We start from the raw sequence: 12,488 nt of genomic DNA, 5'->3' as shown, positions 1-12,488 counted from the left end.
ATCTGCCCAGGGCCCTGTGTTGGCAACAGGAGAACCAGCTTGGGGTCTTGGGAGCAAGTGTTGGCCTTTGTAACCACCGAGACACATATCTGTGTGCGTGGACCGGGCATCCCGGCCTGGTCTCGCTTTGCCACGTGGAAGTCGAGGCCGTCTGGGCTCCGGAGAAGCTCGAGTTGGCGTTGACTTTCTTGCCATGTGGCGCCCAGCTGTACATAGAACAGGGTGCCGCCATCTTGGGTTGGGTGGAGCGCTCCCCTTCTGTGGGCTACAATAGGGGTTGGCAAACCCTCTGGCGAAGCCCAGATAGTAAACATTTTCCTCTCTGAGGCCGTATGGTTTCTGTTGCAACCACCCAGTTCTTGCTCCAGTGCAGAAGCAGCCACAGACAGCATGTCGATGGAACGGCATGGCGGTGTTCCCGTGAAATGTTACTTATGGACACTTGAATTTCGTGTAATTTTCTCGTGTCGCACAGTCTCCTCCTTTTTTATTTTTTCAACCATTGAAAAAGGTAAAACACCACTCTGGGCTCATGGGTCACACAAAAACAGGCTGTAGGCTGCATTGGTCCACCGGCCATAGTTTGCCAGCCGCTGATCAAAACCCGACCTTCTCCAACCTCTGCTGAGTTGTGTTGCCCTTTCTTCAAAGTGAACCCAATGGGTGATACAGTCAAGGGGAATTGCTCTGGAGGTAGGGGGTGTGGCGTGGAGAGGGGGTGGGAGGTGGGGGCTGGGCGGGCACTGCTTGGTGATCAGGCATCTGGAAACGGTTCCTGAGCTCCTTCAAGCCACTGCCACCCCCGCTGTGCGCAGTGCAAGGAAACCCAGCGTCAGAGGATCCTGCGGGGGTGGCCTCGCCATCCGAGCCATCACTCAGAACTGGGCGCCTAGCCTCCTTGCTGTCGGTCCAGCCTTGCTCTGAACCATCCTCTCCCTACTGTGCCTTCTTGCGCTGTCTGCCTTTGAGTCATTCTTTTCCGATCGCTGTGGTTACGCTGGGCGCTGTGACCTGGGTTCCTTTTAAGCAACATCATTGTTCTCCATCTTAGCCTTGTAGCCCCCTCCCATTTAGAATCTCTCCGAGGACCCTCCACCCAAGCTCACAACCTCCCGGAACCCACAGGTGTGAATCTGACATTTGATTCCCCTGAGGGCCCCAGCTTCAGGTGAGGTTTCCTTCCTGGAGACATCGCTGGGGCCTAGAGAAAGTCAAGGCATAAATGTTAAATAGTGCCGCGAACCGCATCACTAAGAGGCGTATTTACATGATACGGGAACCGCTTGGCTGACACACGCTGTGAGCGTCTCATTAGCACCTGGCAGAGGGCTGCGATAAATTAACTCCGCTCGCTGCCGACGATGGCACTGCGTCTCTGCCCCGACCTTCCGTGGGGTGAAGGGTAGCGAGAGGCCTGCCCGGCTGGCAGAGAGAAACGCGGAGACCCAATGGGAACAATAGGGGTGAAGACGGGAGGCGTCTTGGAAACAGGAAAATACCAGTAGGCATCTCATTGCTCCCCCATCCCTTGGAGCAGCTATTTTCGCTCTTGTTTGAAATCGAATGTTCCTGCATCAGTGGTGAAAATCTCCCTGCAGAGTGGCTGCCAGGGTGCGGCCAACGGCAGCGGCAGACGGAGACACCCCCTTCCCCCTTCCCCCTCTCTACTCCAATGCTGAGCACCCCCAACTCCGTTCACCACACGCACCCCACCTCCATCTCGGCTTGTGATCCCATCGACTGCTTTAAAAATCAGTTATGTCTCTTATGGGTGTCGGGCCCTGCCTATCAGGCTACGGGAAGCTGCACTGATTAATTTATTTTATTTCGTTTCACATTCTTTGACCTGAAAGCGTCTCGAATTGGGGTGGGGTGGGGGTGGGGTGGTTGCAGATGTATGCAAATAACATGCAAATCGCGCACTGAAGCCAAGTGCCCGGGCCCATCCGATTCTGTGGCTGGAGTGCGACAGCAGGCTCCGCGGATGGGGTACTGTCCCGGGGACCCGGGGAGCCCTGCACGCCTGTCTGTGGCGGTGGGGTTGGGGCAGAGGGCGGGACAGGAGCAGACCCCGGGAGCAGCTCCACACGGCCAGTCCTCTCCTTCCTGCTGCCGCTCTGGCCTCCCTTCACCCGCCACCTCCTTTCCCAAGGAACCGGCCGAATGGCCAGAGCTGACCACGCTGGGGGCTCCGGGAGCCGAGACCAAGGCAGGGCTGCGGGAGGGACTGGGAGAAGCCTCAGTGGAAGCCCCGGTTTCCTTCCTGGGCCGGATGCCCCGAGGCAAGCCCCAGAGCTTCATTCCCCCTGCCCCTGCTCCCACCCCGAAACAGGGGGCTGCCCAGCGTTGTTTGTTTTGTTTGCTTTCTGTACGTGTGTGTGTGCTTCCCTCCCCAGCTTCCTCTGCCCATCCTCCATGAATGAGCTCACAGAGCCCGCCTTGGAAGGAGATGAATAGATTACACGGGCCCGGCCAGCGCTGTGTCTCCAAGCCCTTTAGCCAGGAAAAGCAGGTCATTGTGATGAGGCTGCCTCTGCAGGCTTGGCCCAGTGGGCGCAAAATGACCCAAAACGTGTGTCCCGTCTAGCAGCCTCCCCTCTGGCCCTAAAGGCAGAGCTTAGCCATGGGGTCATCCTAAGCTTTCAGAAGTGCAGCGAATGCATTGGATTACTTGGGTAAATTGGGGGAGCTGATGGAGTGGTGTGAAGCAAAAGGGATCCTTCCCTCAGGCTCAACAAGACCTCTGGCTCAGCATTTGGGGAAAGTCTTGGCTTATGGAGCCCTTAGGGCTGGAGTAGGTGAGCAGGGATATAGGAGGAGGTGGCGAGGGCCTGCACCTTGGACGCTTTGCCCCAAGGTCGAGCCAAATTATAGACAAAGATGGTGAAACTCTAGAAGAGACTCAAGAAAGGGCACATAATCAGAGCCCCTGGATCTGTGCTGTCCACTGTGGCAGCCGCTTGTCATATGTCTCTATTTACATGTAAGTTCAACTAAATCAGGTTAATTGGAAGTTCATTTCCTCAGTCAGACTTGCCACATGTGATCAGTGGCCGCCGCATTGGGCGGATCAGGTGCAGAACATTTCCGTCACCACGTACAGTTCTGTCGGACAGCCTGCTATAGATGACTGAGGAAAATGTCATGGCCCCTCCTTGGAATATCCTGTACTTTCCTGATAAGAGGGAAAGGGGCTGCTCTTTGAGCCAGCTTTCTAGGCAAACTCACAGAGAATTTCAAAAACAGTGAATTGTATTTGTTGTGTACCTTCCCATCACTGGATTGCAGGGGACTAGGGGACAGAGTTAAGATTATCATTCTCAAAAGACATCTTTGAAAACAGAGAGGACATCAGGGACATTTTCAGTCCCCTGAGGAGCTGGTATCATGGTCATCTCCCCACGTTTTCTCCACTGTTGTGTGGGTCTCGCTCCCAGATTTGAGCTTCTCAGCCTTCTCCAGAGCTTGGGCACATAGCTTTACTTTTACCTGCAAAATACACAGTGGCTAATAGGGTAAGGCTGTATATTGTCACCCTGCTTATTCAACTTCTGTGCAGAGTACATCATGAGAAACACTGGGCTGGAAGAAGCACAAGCTGGAATCTAGATTGCCAGGAGAAATATCAATAACCTCAGATATGCAGATGACACCACCCTTATGGCAGAAAGTGAAGAGGAACTAAAGAGCCTCTTGATGAAAGTGAAAGAGGAGAGTGAAAAAGTTGGCTTAAAGCTCAACATTCAGAAAACTAAGGTTATGGCATCTGGTCCCATCACTTCATGAGAAATAGATGACGAAAGAGTGGAAATAGTGTCAGACTTTATTTTTCTGGGCTCCAAAATCACTGCAGATGGTGATTGCAGCCATGAAATTAAAAGATGCTTACTCCTTTGAAGGAAAGTTATGACCAACCTAGATAGCATATTCAAAAGCAGAGACATTACTTTGCCAACAAGGGTCCGTCTAGTCAAGGCTATGGTTTTTCCAGTGGTCATATATGGATGTGAGAGCTGGACTGTGAAAAAAGCTGAGCACTGAAGAATTGATGCTTTTGAACTGTGGTGTTGGAGAAGACTCTTGAGAGTCCCTTGGACTGCAAGGAGCTCCAACCAGTCCATTCCGAAGGAGATCAGCCCTGGAATTTCTTTGGAAGGAATGATGCTAAAGCTGAAACTCCAGTCCTTTGGCCACCTCATTCAAAGAGTTGACTCATTGGAAAAGACTCTGATGCTGGGAGGGATTGGGGGCAGGAAGAGAAGGGGACAACAGAGGATGAGGTGGCTAGATGGCATCACCGACTCGATGGACGTGAGTCTGAGTGAACTCTGGGAGTTGGTGATGGACAGGGAGGCCTGGTGTGCTGCAATTCGTGGGGTCGCAAAGAGTCGGACATGACTGAGCGACTGAACTGAACTGAATAGGGTAAGGGTGCAATGCCACCCTTGGCCAATGGGAGGCTGTCACCTTACAAGCAACTGATTTTAGCATTAAGATTGGACCTGGTTCTAGAACAGGGCTACCCTGTTAACCCCTGACTCAGAGGTTAAAGCGTCTGCCTGCAATGTGGGAGACCTGGGTTCAAGCCCTGGGTCGGGAAGATCCCCTGGAGAAGGAAATGGCAACCCACTATAGTATTCTTGCCTGGAGAACCCCATGGATGGAGAAGCCTGGTGGGCTACAGTCCACGGGGTCACAAAGAGTCGAACACGACTGAGCAGCTTAACCTCCACTTTCACTTTGGTTCTAGAACACAGCGCATCCCTGATAGCTCAGCTGGTAAAGAATCTGCCTGCAGTGCAGGAGACCCCCTGGAGAAGGGATGGGCTACCCACTCCAGTAGTCTTGGGCTTTCCTTGTGGGTCAGCTGTAAATCTGCCCACAATGTGGGAGACCTGGGTTTGATCCCTGGGTTGGGAAGATCCCCTGGAGAAGGGGAAGGCTACCTACTCCAGTATTCTGGCCTGGAGAATCCCATGGACTGTAGTCCATGGGGTCGCAAAGAGTCAGACACGACTGCGTGACTTTCACTTCACTCTAGAAAACAAATGATAAATGTTATCCTCTTCTTAGTCATTTCTATCCATTTATACCTGAACTTGGAGACTCATTCAGTGATTCTGCTAACACTAATCTGAGTGAGTAGCATTATTGAACGCTTACTCCATGCCAGGCATTGGATCGAGGGCTTTACAGACATGGCTACATTTCATCTGAGGCTTCCCTTTTGGCTCAGCTGGTAAAGAATCTGCCTGCAATGCAGGAGACCCAGGTTCGATTCCTGGGTCAGGAAGATGCCCTGGAAAAGGGAATGGCTACTCATCTCAGTATCCTTGCCCGGAGAATTCCATGGACAGAGGAGCCTGGCAGGCTATAGTCTGTGGGGTCGCAAAGAGTCAGACATGACTGAGCGAGTAACGCTTCCTTAACATTTCATTTTTGCGCTGACACTGAGGCTGGTGGTATTGTTAAGCCTGTTTTTCAGAGGAAGACACTGAGGCCATCCGAAAAGGCTACGTCTTGGCTCATGCTGCCCCTTCCCTGGCTTCTGCAGGAAGTTCTAGACACTTCCTCCTCTGTGATTCCTCTCTGGGGGTTGGGGGTGTCTGCACTCCAACTTGTATCTCGTTAGGTCCAAACACCTGTCTGTCCACTGGGCCATGAGCATCCTGATCACAAAGGCCACGTCTTTTCCCCACTGCATCCACAACGCTTAATGGAGAGCCATCTCAGTAAATATTTGTTACACGAGTAGATATTAGAGGTGGAAATACACATTTTGACAGACCATGCCAGGTAGCCCACTTCCGTATCAGGTGGGATTTTGTGTCCAGCTGATCGTATCTGTCTGCTCGGGGATTGAGTGTGAGTCTTTGTATCCTCAGGGACCTTTGTGGAGTGTGGGGTCGAGGGGAAAGGAACATTTCTTATTCGGGAATGCTGTCTAAACTCATTTACTTGGAGGTCACCTGCCCGGCAGGCAAAGCCAAAGGTCTGTTACTATCATAGAAATCCATTAAACAACCACAGAGAATCCTGGGAATTTAACCTTTCACAGCAGTTTTATTTTATCATCTTTCTTTTGTTTCGTCTCTTTCCTTCACGATTTGTTCCCCAGAGCTGCGCTGGGCCCCGGTTACGAGGCCGCAGTAAGAGCGCCATGGAGCTAGATAGGGGGGCGATCTACCGAGAGCGATGACGCCGCCACTCTCAGAAGCCCCTTATCGCGCCTCCCCCACCTGGTGGGGAGTGTGCGCCTGGGCGTTTGTTTAGTGGTCGGAGATGCCTCCTCCACGATGCTGCTTGGCCGGGGTGAGGTCCTGCTCTGGCGCTGCCTCTGCAGTGTGGGTTTATGGCTGCTCTGAGCCATTAGAGAAAGGATTAAGCCCGGAGGCTGGGCACATGACTTCGGGCAGTGACCTAACCTTTCTGCTTTAGAAACCTCATCTGAAATTGGGCATGAAACCACCTACATTGCAGGCATAAACGAGATAATGTCTGCAACTAAACAAGCCCAGTCCCTTTTATTCCACCCAACAAAAGCTTATGGGAACGGTTCAATAAACGGTCACCATTTGTCCTCTCGTGTCTTTTGGTAACAAGGTATCCAGAGAGAGAAGGTGTTGTGGGAGGACCGCCATGATGAGACTCCTGAGTTCCATCCTACCACCCGCCTTGCCAACAAAGATGGGCAGAGGTGATCCTTAAAGCTGGTGCCCTCTTTGTTGCTATATGGGTACGCTGGTGAACTCACTGGACTTATCTCTTGGCAATGTTATCATATGGCTTAACCCGTTTCAGTGGATCTTAGCCCTCTCTGAGCTTCCCTGGTGGCTCAGCTGGTAAAGAATCTGCCTGCAATGCGGGAGACCTGGGTTCGATCCCTGGGTGGGGAAGATCCCCTGGCAAAGGGAAAGGCCACCCACTCCAGTGTTCTGGCCTGGAGAAGTCCATGGACTGTACAGTCCACAGTCCATGGGGCGGCAAAGAGTCAGACAGGACCGAGCGACTCTCACTCTCACTTGCTCTCCCTGAAACAAGACGCTGCTTTGGAACGGCTTGGCTGGCGTGGGCTCTCTGTCAGGCTCCATCCTTGCCAATGTTTTGTCGTCTGAAACAAAATGGAAAATGATGATTATAAAGGATCATTACAGTCCGATGATATCACAAGGGCAGGAAGGCAGGTGTACTCCTGGTGATGAGTGGAGACCAGGGCCCAAGTCCCAGAGGACTGGGCTGCATTACTCCTTGGCCCCTCTGGCTTGGAGCCCAGCCTGGCAGCCACTCAGTCTGGCTGCTCCTTGTTACCCTCCTCTGGGGTCTTACAGATCCAAGGTCTGGGGGAGGGAGGGATCAAGGAAGTCACGAAGCCGTCTTCACCGTGCCAGGGTTAGGCTGGCTGAGCTGCCTCGTCCAGGTCTCCATCCTTCCCCCTGACCTCCCGAAGGGGCAGGCTTTTCCTGATGAGGAAGGTACCATACCTAATTTTGTCACACCAGTCACATAAGAGGAAAGAGGAAGCACCAGAGAGAAGGCCCACCAAAGGGCAACTGATTATAGGATAAACGCAATGACAGAGAAAGGAAGCAAGCGTCGTTCCGAGTCTCGTTCCATTGCAGTCTTTGAATTCCACCCTCAACCATAGATTGGATCTGTCCTGAAGCCCCTATCAGACATCTACTCCGTGGGGTGGAGTGATGGGAGCTCCCTCTAGAGGTCACGGAGTGAATTGCTACTCTTGCAGCCCCGATGCTTGGTCTTGAAGGGAAGTTCGGTTGCAAAGGAGCAGGAGCTGTCCATTCTGCCCTTTAGAATTTTCAGAGGAGCTAGCGACCCACTCCAGTACTCTTGCCTGGAAAATCCCTTGGATGGAGGAGCCTGGTAGGCTGCAGTCCATGGGGTCGCCAAGAGTCGGGCACGACTGAGCGACTTCACTTTCACTTTTCACTTGCATGCATTGGAGAAGGAAATGGCAACCAACTACAGTGTTCTTGCCTGGAGCATCCCAGGGATGGGGGAGCCTTGTGGGCTGCCGTCTATGGGGTCACACAGAGTCGGACGCGGCTGATGTGACTTAGCAGCAGCAGCAGCAGCAGCAGCAGCGAAAGCCTACCGACAGCTGAGCCTCATCCTACAGTTCCTGCACCGTAATCTTCCAGACTGAGACCTCAGGACCGAGTCCTGGCGTTTGGGAAACTGGTAGAGGGGTTGCTCTATTCATTCCTTCAACATTAGTTCAGCACGTGGTGACTGAGTCAGATACTTCGAGGCACCGGGAGCGCATCAAGGAATAAGACAACTAGATCCTAAATTCATGGACTTTACCTGGGGGCCTGGGGGACCAGGAGGCAGCTGAAAAGATAAGCAAGAAAACACCAGATAATGGCAGGGGCGTGCCGAGTCGCTCAGTCGTGTCCAGCTCTTTGCGACCCTATGGACTGGAGCCCGCCAGGCTCCTCTGTCCATGGAATTCTCCAGGCAAGAATACTGGAGTAGGTTGCCATGCTCTCCTCCAAGGGATCTTCCTGACCCAGGAATCGGACTCCAGTCTCCTATGTCTCCTGCACGCAAGCACGCTCTTCACCACCAGCTCCACCTGGGAAGCCTTGAATGATAACGGCGAAGCACATCATTAAAATAGGCTGATGTGATGGAAGGGGGCTGGGTGGTCAGGAAAAGACTCCCATTTAAACTGAGACCTCAGAGGCAGTAAGGACCCCACCATGCCAAGAGGGGTAAATGGGACACTCTGGGCAGAGGAGAGAGCAAATGCAAAGGGCCTGTGTTGGGGCTGAGCTTTGTGTGTTCAAAGAGCAGAAGGAGAGCCCACTGCATGGCCGGAATGAAGTGAGCGAAGGAGAGTTAGGAGACGAGGTGAGGAATAGGGGCAGGATCACTCACGCAGGCCTCGAGCTTCAAGCCATGGGGTCTGGAGTGGGTCTAAGGGCAGCAGGAAGCTCGGGGGGGGGGGGGGGGGGGGGCGGTGTCTAAGCAGGGAAGTAGCAGGATCTGGTTACCTTTACTAAAAGGTCATGTCTGGTTGAATGGACCACGGGAGGTAAGACTGAAAGCAGGGTTATTAGAACAGTTCAGGTAACAGAGGCTTGGGTGAGGATCAGGACCGTGGTCGTGGAGGTGACGGGAAGGCAAAGAAACTCTGCTGTGACTTGGAGGTAGAGTCCAAAGGGCTGGCTGACATGCGGAGGGGCAGGGGAAGGCAAGATTCAGGGTGGCGCCTGGCTTTCACAGTTTCACCACCAGATGTGGGATGGTGCTGCTTACTGAGACTGGGGGGTACACAGAGGAGAAGGTCGGAAGGATTTTTTGTCAGCCATGTTAAGTTCCAGGTGCTGCTAAGATGTGAAGATAGAACAGTCAGAGGAGCAGAGGAAGCTAAATCTGGGGTCCTGGGGAGAGATCAGAACCAAAAGATTTACCCTTGGAGGTCAACAGAGTATGGATGGACCTAAAGCCAAGGGCCTGGACGAGCTGACTTGGGGGAGGGGCCAAGCGAAGGGCACCCAGGGCGGACCCTGTGCGCCCAGAATTTGGAGACAGAGAAGTGAGCCAGTGAGAGGTTGAGAAGCAGCAGCCAGCAAGATATGAAGAAAGATGGCGGAGCGAGGCGACCCGGACCCCCAAGGAAGAAAGTGGTCCGAGAGAGAGGAGAGTCATCTGCACCCAGAGCTGCAGGGACAGGACTTAAAGGGATCAAGGAGTGTCCGCGAATTTGCATCATGGAGCCCGCTGGCGGCCTGGACTGGAGCAGGCTCCTTAGAGAGGGGGCAGAAGCCTGACTGGAGTGGGCTGAGGGGGGCACTAAGACCAGCTGTGGAAAAGCCTTGAGGTTGAGACTATTAAAAGGGTTTGACCTTGAACTTCTGGGCAAACCTTTGCTGACAGCGTAAAGACACCACTGCTTCTATTTGGTCCATCTCCATTTGCATGTCGTTCATCAGCTAGCAAATGCCTTACCTATTCCAAAATGCCCCAGTCTTGCTATCCAGAACCGATGGCATCTCTTTCCAAGGCTGTGAAGGTGGTTGCATAGGGGAGTCTAGCGGGACACAGCAATGCATTTGGTATTTGAAGGAAAGATCCCAGCTCTATCCATCCCATGAACTCAGTGGCCTGTGGATGTCAGCCATTCCCAAGACCCTGCTCAGCACTGAGCATCATACATGGGATGATGGGAGGAGATGGGGGACCCCCTTCCCTCCAGGGAGCACTTCCAAGTCCAGGCATCATTAAACTGTAAAGGTCTGTGATTCATTTCCCCTAAGCGTCTCCATGTCCTGCACTTCAGACTCCTGTTGACCACGATGGCTGCTCCATTTCTTCTGAGGGATTCCTCAGTAGTAGATACAGTGGCCATCTGAGTTGAATTCTCCCCTTCCAGTCCATCTTAGTTCACTGATTCCTAGGGTGTCGACGTGCACCTTGCCATCTCCTGTTGGATCACTTCTGATTTGCTTTAGGTTCCTACGCAATATTCCTCTCTACAGCATCAGGCTTTCCTTCCGTCACCAGTCACGTCCATTACTGGGTCTTGTTTTTGCTTTGGCTCCATCTCTTCATCTTTCTGGAATTATTTCTCCACTGATCTTCAGTAGCATATTGGGCACCTACTAATCGGGGGAGTTCATCTTTCAGTGTCCTATCTTTTTGCCTTTCATACTGTTCATGGGGTTCTTAAGGCAAGAATACTGAAGTGGTTTGCCATTCCCTTCTTCAGGGGACCATGTTTTGCCAGAACTTTCCACCATGACCCGCCTGTCTTGGGTGGCCCTACACAGCATGGTTCATAGTTTCATTGAGTTAGACAAGGCTGTGGTCCATGTGATCAGATTGATTAGTTTTCTGTGATTGTGGTTTTCAGTCTGTCTGCCCTCTGATGGAGAAGGATAAGAGGCTTACGGAAGCTTCCTGATGGGAGAGACTGACTGAGGGGGAAACTGGGTCTTATTCTGATGGGTGGGGCCATGCTCAGTAAATCTTTAATCCAATTTTCTATTGATGGGCGGGGCTGTGTTCCCTCCCTGTTGTTTGATCTGAGGCCAAACTATGGTGGAGATAATGAAGACACTGGTGACTCTTTCAGAAGGTCCCACAGAGGCACTGCTGCGCTCAGTGCCCCGACCCTGCAAGCAGCCACCGTCACCCACGCCTCCGCCAGAGACTCCTGGGCACTCCCGGGCAAGCCTGGGTCAGTCTCTTGCGGGGTCACTGCTCCTTTCTCCTGGGTCCTGGTGCACACAGGGTTCTGTTCATGCCCTCTAAGAGTCTGTGTCCCCAGTCCTGTGTAAGTTCTGGTGGCTCTATGGTGGGGTTACTGGTGACCTCCTCCAAGAGGGCTTATGCCATGCCCAGGTCTGCTGCGCCCAGGGCCCCTGCCCCAGTGGGCAAAGCTAGTGGAGATGATGGAATTCCAGTTGAGCTGTTTCAAATCCTAAAAGATGATGCTGTGAAACTGCTGCACTCAATATACCAGCAAATTTGGAAAACTCAGCAGTGGCCACTGGAAAAGGTCAGTTTTCTCTCCAATCCCAAAGAAAAGCCACGCCAAAGAATGCTCAAACTACCTCACAGTTGCACTCATCTCACACGCTAGCAAAGTAATGCTCAAAATGCTCCAAGCCAGGCTTCAACAGTATGTGACCTGTGAACTTCCAGATGTTCAAGCTGAATTTAGAAAAGGCAGAGGAACCAGAGATCAAATTGCCAACATCCATTGGATCAAAAAAAAAAAAGCAAGGGAGTTTCAGAAAAACAGCTACTTCTGCTTTATTGACTATGCCAAAGCCTTTGACTGTGTGGATCACAATAAACTGTGGAAAATTCTGAAAGAGATGGGAATACCAGACCACCTGACCTGCCTCCTGAGAAACCTGTATGCAGGTCAAGAATCAACAGTTAGAACTGGACATGGAACAACAGACTGGTTCCAAATCAGGAAAAGAATACATCAAGGCTGTATATTGTCACCCTGCTTATTTAACTTCTATGCAGAGTACATTATGTGAATGCCAGGCTGGATGAAGCACAAGCTGGAATCAAGATTGGCATGAGAAATATCAGTAACCTCAGGTATGCAGACAACACCACCCTTATGGCAGAAAGCAAAGAAGAACTAAAGACCCTCTTGATGAAGGTATAAGAGGAGAGTGAAAAAGTTGGGTTAAATCTCAACATTCAGAAAACTAACATCATGGCATCCGGTCCCATCATTTCATGGTAAATAGATGGAGAAACAGTGGAAACAGTGACAGTTTATTTTCTTGGGCTCCAATATCACTGCAGACTGCATCCATGAAATTAAAAGATGCTTGCTCCTTGGAAGAAAAGCTATGACCAATCAAGACAGCATATTAAATAGCAGAGACATTACTTTGCGAACAAAGGTCCATGTAGTCAAGGCTATGGTTTTTCCAGTAGTCATGTATGGATGCAAGAGCTGGACTATAAAGAAGACTGAGCACCAAAGAACT

At 51.8% G+C, this 12,488-nt stretch overlaps 1 protein-coding gene across 1 annotated transcript in view; it reads left to right on the top strand.

Annotated features, from left to right (window-relative positions):
* The window catches only part of IGSF21 (immunoglobin superfamily member 21), a 274,650-nt gene that overhangs the window by 127,783 nt on the left and 134,379 nt on the right, over window positions 1–12,488 (top strand). The gene's annotated exons all lie outside the window — the stretch shown is intronic.

This window comes from Budorcas taxicolor, chromosome 2, assembly GCF_023091745.1.
Source record: "Budorcas taxicolor isolate Tak-1 chromosome 2, Takin1.1, whole genome shotgun sequence".
Lineage (NCBI taxonomy): Eukaryota > Metazoa > Chordata > Mammalia > Artiodactyla > Bovidae > Budorcas > Budorcas taxicolor.
The sequence above is the reverse complement of the archived record's forward strand: the minus strand, read 5'-3'. Positions and strand labels throughout refer to the sequence as shown.